The following is a 10,640-nucleotide window of genomic DNA, read 5'->3' as shown; positions in this document are numbered from 1 at the left end:
ATCAAGCCCAACTCCTGGCCCTGGACACCACAACAGCCAAGAGAGTTACTAAAGGTCCCAAAGATGCTGAAGATCTTTCTTAATTATATATATATTTATTTTTATTTATATGTATTCATGTTGGTTATATATTTATTTTATATCAATACATATGTAGATAAAATGTAACACTCATGTATCTGTGTAGCTGAACCCATTGCTCCTTCCCTCCAGCCTCCTCCCTGCTCCCAGTGACCTCTGGAAACCCGGATTCCTTTAAACATGCCAAAGCCACTCCTTCCAGGATAATTATGGAGCCAAAAAAAAAAAAAAAAAAGTACAACCAGAGCTATTTTCATTTATCACGAGTCCAGCAGAAATGCTGGTGTGTTTGCTGGGTGACACAGCCACTTGTCTTGGGGCAAAATCTATAATTTCAGGAAAACATGAGTCTTTCTGGAGTGCACTGGAGTAGAGCCCCCTCCATCCCCCCAACGGGGATTTAACTGCAGAGCAAAGTTCAAAATGGAACAAAAATCCCTCCAGCCTCCGGTCATAACACTTGAAAAATAATACTTCGAAATGGGGAGATAAACAGCCCATAAAATTCTCGTCAGGTTGAGGCAATAAAGCTGCAGCCAGGACAAGCTGATGCTCCCAGAGCTGATGGGGCTTGAGAGGGGCTTGAATCACATCTCCCACATGCCTTTGACACGTGCAATGGAAACAGCAGCCACCACCTGTGGAAGGCATTTTATCCACGGATAACACGAGGATGGTACCTGAAATTCTCCCGGACCTGCCACCATGGGCAACCCTCACCATTGTTTTCATGGAATCAATGGAATGGTTTGGGTGGGAAGGGACGTTAAAGCCCATTAAATACCATCCCAGCCCCTCCCCACCCTCCCAGCCAGGAATTCCTTCCCAAATCCCATCCATCCCTGCCCTGTGGCAGTGGGAAGCCATTCCCTGTGTGCTGTCCCTCCATCCCTTGTCCCCAGTCCCTCTCCAGCTCTCCTGGAGCCCCTTTAGGCCCTGCCAGGGGCTCTGAGCTCTCCCTGGAGCCTTCTCCTCTCCAGGTGAACATTCCCAGCTCTCCCAGCCTGGCTCCAGAGAAGAGCGGCTCCAGCCCTTGGAGCATCTCCGTGTCCTCCTCCAGATTTTCTCCAGCAGCTCCATGTCCTTCCTATGAGGATCCCAGATCTGGATGCAGCAAAGTCCAAAGCAGAAGGAACAAGAGCCCTGCAGCCTCCTCCTGCCTTGTGTTTACAACAGGACTGAGCTGGGACTACAAATCTCCTCTCTTCAAAACCATTCCCCCTTATCCTATCACTATCTGCCCCTGCAAAAAAAAAATTCATCCCACTTTATTTTGAGGAAAACAAATATTCAGGAGAAGACCCACACCCATCCACGGAGGTGCCCGAAAAAGGGGCTGGACCTGGTGCTGGAATTTCAGCCTGAGAAGAATATTCCCTGCATGAAAAACAGTTTGACTTAATAAAGCAAAAAACCAAGCACCAAACGAAGAGGGACAAAAGGAGCCTTGTTCCCAACTCTGTGATTCCATGAGCACGACCCAGCTGAGGAGACCTCCCCCTTATCCCCGTGTGCCAGGGCACACGCTCATGGCAAAGCCCTGACGTCAAAGCCCCCGTGAAAGTGGCACAGAGTGATTCAAGAGCAAGGAATAAAGGAGGAGGGAGAGGGAGAAAAAAAAAAAAAAGCCCAGTGGAAGAGGCTGAGCACATTGGGATGCAATGCTGCATGTGGATGTTCCATGTGTCTGTCCTTGCTCGGGGAAATTACGGAGTGTCTGCCGCTAACGAGGGAACTCGCTGCTGGAAAAACAAGTGGGATTCTTTTATTGCCTTTCATTGGGATCCTCAGTGAGCTTTGCAATGGAAAGTCCCTGCCTTGACGAGGCAGGGGTGGTAACTGGAGTCCTGAAGGGCTGATACACAAACTCCAGCTATCCCAAAGTGCTGCTCCTGGCAGTGCAGGGCTCGAGATGCTCAGCCCGTGGGATGCAGGGAGAAGAGCGAATCCTAACAAGCCTGAAAGCCACTGTTTTTCTAAAGTAAACTCGAGGAAGGAAGCTCTTTCCAGTGTTAATAGGATTGCTCAATTAGCTTACTTGAAAGTTTATTAACTTGGATTGCATCTTGTCCCACCCCCCCGCCATGGGCAGGGACACCTCCCACTATCCCAGGTTGCTCCAAGCCCCGTCCAGCCCGGCCTTGGACACTTCCAGGGATGTGGCATCACGTTTTCCTGCGAAATTTTCTCAAAAATCTTTAGCTTTTCTGATATTTGGTATACCTTTATGTTCCATTTAAATGCTTGCACAGCCATACCCAATCCTGTCTAAACCCCTGAGTAAGGAGAGAAGTTTTCCAGTGATGCTGAATCCAGCTGGAATATCAGGAAACTCTCCAGAGGAGCTGAAAGCTGAGGTCACCTCAGCCCTTCAACACCCCCAGCAGTGAGGGGCTCAGGAAGGTCTTTGCCAGTGCTGTGGCAGAATTCCTTTAAATCCCTGCACCAGCAACCCAGAGAAATGTGGATAACTCATTTTTCTATGGCACAAAGGAAAGCAAGGGTGGATCAGTATTTTTTTAATTGGATTTTCTTTTTGAAACAAGATCTTCACAACCTGATTTTGCCAACTGTCCCCCCACCATTCACTCATCAAGCAGTCCTCCAGAGGAGGCTTTCACTGGCTTCTCCTGCCTCCGTGGAATCATGAGAAATGGCCGAAAACTCAATTTAAGGAGCGTGGTTTCCATGATTCAGCCGGCACAAAATAAGAAGCATCGGGCAGAAATGCAGCAGGGAAGGAAGGAAGGAAAGGAAAGAAAGGAAGGAAGGAAAAGCACTTCTCCAGGGAGCTGTCCTGAGGAGCAGCCCAGCCTCCCTCTCCCTCCAGCCCTGGATCACACTCCCTTCCCTCTCCAAAAAGGACAAGTGTCCCAGGATGACAGCAGCCTGCAGTCCTGACTCATCCCCAAGGAATGTGCAAGCCAGAGGAGCTGGTCCTGCCAAAAAGACATCACACCCAGTAAGGGAGCCAGAGGATGTGTCCTGGGAGGGATGATGCATCAGGCAGGGAAAGGAGGATGATGGGCAACCTGAATTCCCAACCTCGACATCCCAGCCTCCCACCAGGCAATTCCCCAAGTGCTTTAATGACGGTTAATCCCTGGGTAAAGCTCAGATCCCTGGAAAGTGACGTCTGGAGCCCTGAGGACACCTCAGGCAGCCTCACCCCACTCCATAATTGTAACTGTTGGTCCTTCTCTTACAGATCCATGTGGGATCATTGTTGGAAGAACAGGGCACTGGCACAGGGTGCCCAGAGAAGCTGTGGCTGCCCTGGATCCCTGGGAATGTCCAAGGCCAGGCTGGACAAAGTTTGGAGCACCCTGGGATAGCAGAAGAAGTCCATGCCCACGGCAGGGGTGGAATGAGATGCTGCCTTTCAACCCAAACCATTCCATGATTTCTTTTCGGTTCTGCCTGTTGTCCCAAGCTCATTAATGAACACAAAACACTTTTAAAAGGATTTTAACACCTCCAGCCTTGAGCCTGGATCTGCCTCACTCAATCTCAGGCCCAAGTCCTGGCACTAAAGCCCTGGGGCAGGACATGAGGGACAGGGACAATTCCTGCTGCAGAAGCTCTGGAGCAGGACAAAACTCCCCAAAGCTTTGGGGAGCATCAGCCAGGAAGGGAAGCTGAGCAAGACAGGGACAAAGCTTCCTTCAGGCAATTTCATAAAGCCCCGACTTTCTAAATGAACTGGAGTTTCAGCAATTAACCCTTCCCAAAGCACCCGTGCCTGCAGGGAGCAGGGGAGAAGAAAGAAAACAACCACCAGGCAAGCAGAAGAGGTTTAAAACCCATTGGCAAGATGGATTTTTTTGGGTGCTGTCAGGATGTTCTACAAGCTAAAAATCAGCTGAGGTTCCAAAGGGGAAGGTTCCTGCAGCTGCTGGTTTTTTATGTGCATCCCCTCCCAGAGCTGTCCTCAACCTGTTGGCCAAATTCAGCCACGTTTCACCAAAAAGTGGAGGTGTCCCAAGACCCCACCTGGTCTGGGAGAGTGGGATCAGGGCTGGCACAGGGCCATGCCATGAACACAGCTCCCAGCTGAGGTTCACACCTGGATGGCCACAGAGTGGGAGGTGAATCCAGAGGTGTTGCAGCCTCGCTGGAAAACGGGTGAATGAAAGAGAAACCAAGATCACTTCTCCAGAAATAATAATAAAAAAAGCACAAATAAATAAATAAATAATAAAAAAAGCTTTCCTCTGGTTTCCTGGGCACTTCTCAAGGTCTGTCCCAACAGTTCTACCTGGTAGAAGCTTCAGCCCAGATGAGAGCAATGTGTGAAAGGCAAACCTGGGCAAAAAAACCCCTAAATTACAGCAACTCTGCTAAAATTCCATCCAACAGGAATTTGGGGGAGGGGGGAGGTCTCAGCATTTTCCCGAATTACACACCAAAAACCCCAGAAAGCCACAGGAACATTGAGAACTGAATCCTGCCAGATGAGTTTTGCTCAGTTTTGTTTCTCTGCCCCTTTCTAAGCGATCAGTTAATTCACATTTCAGAATGAGAAGGAGGAAATGCAGCTTCTCCAAGATGTTTTCACACCATCAGACTTCTCACCCTAAGCATACCCAGGGCTGGAAGTCAGTGAGCTCCACAAGGGCTGTGAATCTCCTTCCTTCCCCTCATCTGTCAGAAAAACCACCCCTAAAAAAACTCCCCCAACACCCAGACCAGGAGCTGGTGGTGCTGGTATCCCTGGTGATGTTGAAACAACCGAAGTTTGCAGTGCAAACAATCCCTCATCTTTCCCAACTCAGTAAACATTTCCCACATCCACAATTTCAGGCAGTAGTCCACAATCCTTTTTTTTTTTTTTTTCCTTTTCTTTTTTATCACATCAAAGACCAAGGGTTAAAATCCAGGTGCCTGGTTTGCTGAATCATAGAATCACAGAGTGGCTGGGGTCGGAAGGGACCTTAAAAACCTATTTAATTCCACCCCCAAGAGACACCTTCCAGCAGACCAGGGCGCTCCAAGTCCAACACGGCCTTGAACATTTCCAGGGATTCTATTCTGAGCACGATTTCTCGGAGTTTTTGTATGGTTTAGGCAGGCTCAGCAGATGCCTGGTGGAAACACAAGCCCTGATGGAGAGGAAAATGGAAGAAAAAGGGAAAAAAAAAAAAAGTATTTAAAAAAGGGGAAGTGTGTGAATATGATGATTTCTATGATTTTTCAGACACCAGCTTCTCCACGTGCCTGATGTCAAATCGAAACCTGAGGGAGCTGGAAGAGGAAACTACTGATTTGGGCTGGGTGGGAGCAGCAAACCCAACAATTTCCTGTCTGTGGTGCGACAAACCCAGGCTCTGGGATCAGCAGGAACACCAACACAGCCTCCCACCCCATGCTCCATCCCCTCTCACCAGGACCTGTGTAGCTCTTTCCAGCCAAATCTGATGGCTCACAGTGACAGAATCAAATAAATAAATAAATAAAATAATAAAAATAAAATCTTAATTGTCTTGACCCCTAAAGAATCATCACCACTCCTGAGGACAAATATTAATTGCTGTGACTGCAGCTTGGAGCTGCCTTCATGTGGCTTTTACCTCCCCCCACCCTGAATTCCTCTGTCGTTGGCAGCTCAGCTGAATATTCCACTCGGGCTCACAAAGAGGACTTTATTTGAGCCACGATCAATCCGAGCCCACGTAGGAGCTTCCTGGAGCCCAAAGCTGCATGTGAAGGAATGAGCCAGCCCCTCACGGATCAATGTGCATGGCTGGGGGTGTGTGTCCACAGCACTGGCACGTTGTCACTTAAATGTCACCAAAAATGTGCTGTTTGGGAGGGTGAGGAACAGCACAGGCCACGAGTGAAGGGATTAATCAAGGGGCAATGTGGAAATGCAGGGAATGGGAGCTGGTCTCCTTGAGGATGCTGCTGAAGTGGGAGCATCCGGCAGGGTACCAATTCCAACTCGGAGCAGCCCAAAATCCTGCCTGGATCTGGAGCAGGGGGACTTTGGTGCTCAGCAGGTGCCAGATCCCTCTCTGTGCTCACCATCCCACCGCCTGCCAGCTGCTCAAGTTTTGCTGTTTAAAAGCTTGGGAAGAAATTGTCCAGGGATATCTGGAGCAGGGTCAGTGCCTGCCCAAACGAGAGCAAACACCACCCCTGTCTGTGACATTATTTGGGACACGCTCCCAGCAGCCAGCCCCACAGGGAACACAAACAGCTCCCCGAGGACTGAATGGCACTTGGAGTCCTCTCATGCACTCAGAAAGCAACACTGAGGAGTGACCAGGGCTGGTTTTGAAGGAAAAAATCCTTCTCATCTCAGGTGGCAACTGATGGGCAGATGAGCACCTGTGGATGTCCCAAGTGAAGGTGTCCAGGTGACATCGTGGGCACAGATTGGAGAAATGCCCTGAGTCACACCTGGCCCCAGGTACTGGTGCTCAGACACCTAATTCTGGGAAGCGTGGCTACAATCTGAGGATCCCAGAATGGTTTGGGTTGGAAGGGGACTTAAAGCCCATCTCATGCCATGGGCAGGGACACCTTCCACTATCCCAGGCTGCTCCAAGCCTTGTCCAACCTGGCCTGGAACACTTCCAGGGATCCTGGGGCAGCCACAGCTTCTCTGGACACCCTGGGCCAGCCACTCTGAGAGAAGAAATTCCTTCCCAATATCCCATCTATCCCTGCCCTCTGGCAGTGGGAAGCCATTCCCTCTTGTCCTATCACTCCGTGCCTTGATCCAAGTCTCTCTCTAACTCTCCTGGAGCCCCTTTAGGCCCTGCCAGGGGCTCTGAGCTCTCCCTGGAACCTTCTCTTCTCCAGGTGAGCACCCCCAGCTCTCCCAGCCTGGCTCCAGAGCAGAGGGCCTCCAGCCCTTGGAGCATCTCCATGGCTTCCCCTGGATTTGCACCAGCAGCTCCATGTCCTTCCTGTGCTGGAGTCCCCAGATGTGGATCCCTCATTCCAGCAGAGCCCAAGGCACAAGGAACAAGCCACCTACAAGCCAAACCCTGCAGCCTCCTCCTGCCTGGTGTTTACAACAGGAATGAGCTGGGACAAGGACTCCGTATTTCTCTCCCATAGCCTCAAGCTGTTTCCGAGAGTTCATTCCAGTTGCAAGGCAAAAAAAATTTCCCCAGCGAGTCTCACGAGGGCCTGGAGTGTTTATAAGCACTGCAAAACCTCAAACACAAACCTGGGCAAATCAGTGACGCTGCACTTTGTTGGTGTTTTATTCATAAACCTTTCAGGGGTCCATTAAGGAGAGGAGGCTTCACAGGCAGAACAACACTAATATTTAGAATTGATCTTGCAAGGGATGGAGCTGAAAGCCTTGGAAGATAACACAGCAAAGCCTATCTGGTGGTGAAAAGAGCCCCTGGGGTGAAACCCAGACACGTTTGCAGGCTGAAACCACTTTGAAAAGGAGCCTGAAGTGCTGCAACCAAAACTGCATGGGACAACTCCCCCGTGCCAGTCCTCAGGTGACATCCCACCCTCTCCCAGGTGACAAAGGAGACAAAGGAGGAGCTGCCAAGGGGAACAATGGAGGTTAAACCAGTTGCACAAAGCCTTACCCCGGCTTCAATTCACAAAAAATCCCCCCAAGGCTTCAGGAGATGTCATCACTGCCTGCCATTGTCAGCCTGTCTGAGGGCAGAGGGTTTGCTTCGAAATTTACCCACGTCAGCTCCCCTGCCCATCCCAGGTCACTAAAACAGGGATGCCACCACATCCTTAACCCCTTTTGGTCCAGAAGGACACCTGTAATTCCAGATCTTGCGGGGGTTTTTTTCACTCACTTATCTATTTTCCTCAGGTACAAGCCCAAAAAGGTGCTCAGTGCTCCCAGCAAACCCCAGGAGCTGCCTGTTAAAGAATCCCAGAGAGAAATCCACATTTCCATCACAAAACTTCTATCCACGGACTTTGTGAATCTGCTCAGTGCACATTTAGGTCATCTGTCTTAGGCTGTGCCTCTGCCAGACACCATTTGTCCCCCCTGCCCTGTTTCTGTCAGCTATTCCTTTATTCCCACGACCAGGCAGAGCATCCCCCATACATCCCACAGAATTCCATAAACTCCACAGAGCTCCTCCCAAGCGCCTTTCAAAAAAAGCAGGATTTTTTTTTTAATTCCATGTGTTTAAAACAGCCTCAAGTTGACAACAACAATAACCTGCGTTCACTTCCTTCCTTCCTCTGCTCCCAGTGATTTTAAACCTCACTTTATTTTTTTTTTTTTTGTTGTTGCTGTTTTTAAGTCAATAGTGGCAAAATTCCTAAAAAACCCTGAGAGAGAGCACCAGGAGTTTCCAGTACAGACCCCAGCCCTCGCAGAACAACTAAATGCTGCTGCTCTTAAAACCTCAGCAGTTTGTTGGTTTGTTTTTGTGACTTTGCCAAGAACTTGGCACGGCTCAATTAACGGAGTGGCTTAATCCAGCGGGTGATGGATAACAGGGGAGCCAACAGGTCATTGCAATTCACTTGAGTTACCAGAATCCCTGTCTGCTGCTTGGGCTTCCTCCAATCCCTGCCTGCAGCAGCCACGGATTTTAATTGCCTGTTCCCAAAGAGTCCGATTGCAGCCGCCCTGCGCAGGCAGGGGCTCAGCCCATGGGATTTATGGATACCTGCAGAGGTGAAGTTAAGGAGGAAGAGACTTTGCTCGACTCCTGCTTCATCCCAACAGGATGTTTACTGCACTCTTTCTCCTACATGCATCAATAAATGCTGATGTAAATCGAGATTTTTTTTTCCCCCTTTTCCAAGCTCTCCTGGCTGCTGGGAGGAGGGAAGGCGTTTTTCCCCACTGCTCACTGATGGTGAAGAGCTCCTACCAGCACCCTGCAACCACAGTGTGGCTGATGTGCTGCAGATCCCCGCTGATGTCCTAAACTTCCCTGGAATTCCGGGCAGGCCACAGAAATCTCCTTTCCGTAGCCTGCAGGATTTGTCCCGAAGGATGGAGCAGGCAAATCCCAGCCCAAGGCAGTGACCCACCTTCCTTCCTTTCCCCACAGTGTGCAAGCGGAACGGCCCATGGGGGATCCCACAGGGAAACACAGAAGTGCAAGGAAACTTTTATTTTTAAAAAATTTCCTTAAAATTCACAGCAGAAAATCTGCTTGGCGGGACAAGAATTTTTTTTTTTTTTTCTTCTTTTAAACACTGAAAGTTGTCGAAGTAAGGAATTAAACAGAGGAATGACAGGGAGGAAGAGGTTAAAAATGCAAGGCAAGGGTTTCAGTGTGGAAAAATTGCAAAATGAATTAATGTGGAGCGGAGGCTGGATGAAGGGAGGCATTGAGGAGCACGGGAGGATGAGGAACGAGCCCCGTCCCACCCCGCTCCGCTCAACCCGACCCCGCTCAACTGGCAGCAGCTCAAAGGAGCCATAAAAATAATGAGAGGGCTGGAAGAGCTGACACGAAGGAAGATTAAAAGCAACTAAATACGTATAGCTTGGCTGGGCGACGGGAGCCAAGGGGAAAGGGAAGGCAACAGCCGGAGATATCCATGGATGTGACCATCCCGGGAAGGGAGGCGGCGGGGCTCAGCCCCCCGGGGAGCTCCATCCCCTCTCCCCACGCCGCTGCGGCCGCCGCATTCCTTCCCTCTCATACAATCCCTAATTTAACAAGTGGAGAGGATCCGGGCAAACATTTAGGGGGGGATGGATTACGTCAGGAGCTAATTTAGGTCCTCGCCGGGCTCCGGCCCCGCGCACATGCCTGGCTCTCCACACACTCTTGGGCCCTGGATCTGCTCCGGCGTCTCCCGGCACCCAGCATCGCTCCTTCGCTCACGGGCGGATTTCTTTATCGCCTCTAGAAAGCTGGTTTGCTTTTTTCCCCCGGCCACAGAGCGCTCAACTTCAGCCAAACTTTCCTGCACCTCCAGCGTTGAAGCGGAAAAAGAAAACCAGAATAATAAAACCAAGTTTTCCGGGGAGCTCAGGCTACCTCCAGCACGAGACCCTTTGATGCGAGCGCTCGCTTCCTTTCGAAACCCGCATTTATATCCATCCCTTCCTTCCTGCGACTCCAGATAATTAATAAATCAAAACCTAAGCACGGGGAGCGGGGGGGAAGATGGGCTTTTTTAGAGGCACACGCGGGCTCCGCAGCCCAGCGGGGCCGGCAGCTGACAGCTCCGCTACTCCCACAGCCGCAGGCACGCGCGGGACCTCGCAATTAATATTTTATTTGAGCAATTACAGCCATCAGCCCGGGCTGCACCGCTGAGTCAACACAGCCGAGCCATAAAGAGACAAGGGGGAGGAGGGTTCGGCGGGGCCGGGCTCCCCGCTGCCGCCGGGGACCGAGCCACGGCCACGTCCCGTTGTTCCCACGCGTCCCGGACGAAACGGGCTCTTTGTCCAGGTGCGCACCCAAAGCCACCGCACACCGCCGTGTCCCCAAGGTCCCCTCGCCCACGTCACCCCACGGGCGCTTAGGGAGCGCTTTGCTCGCACGGAACTGCAGGATGGAGTTTTGCTGCGAAGCGTGGAGCGCCCACAAACCCCCCAGCCCCCGAAGGAGAAAAGGGAGCTGTTTCCTAAGCCTGTG

General features: G+C 50.8%; 1 protein-coding gene across 4 annotated transcripts in view; it reads right to left on the bottom strand.

The window, feature by feature from the left end:
* Nucleotides 1-10,640, bottom strand: part of FERMT2 (FERM domain containing kindlin 2) — a 50,681-nt gene that overhangs the window by 36,786 nt on the left and 3,255 nt on the right. The gene's annotated exons all lie outside the window — the stretch shown is intronic.

The sequence above is a fragment of the Chamaea fasciata genome, unplaced genomic scaffold, assembly GCF_029207755.1.
Source record: "Chamaea fasciata isolate MVZ Bird 193981 ecotype frontalis unplaced genomic scaffold, bChaFas1.0.hap1 SCAF_7, whole genome shotgun sequence".
In the NCBI taxonomy this organism is placed as follows: Eukaryota; Metazoa; Chordata; class Aves; order Passeriformes; family Sylviidae; genus Chamaea; species Chamaea fasciata.
The sequence above is the reverse complement of the archived record's forward strand: the minus strand, read 5'-3'. Positions and strand labels throughout refer to the sequence as shown.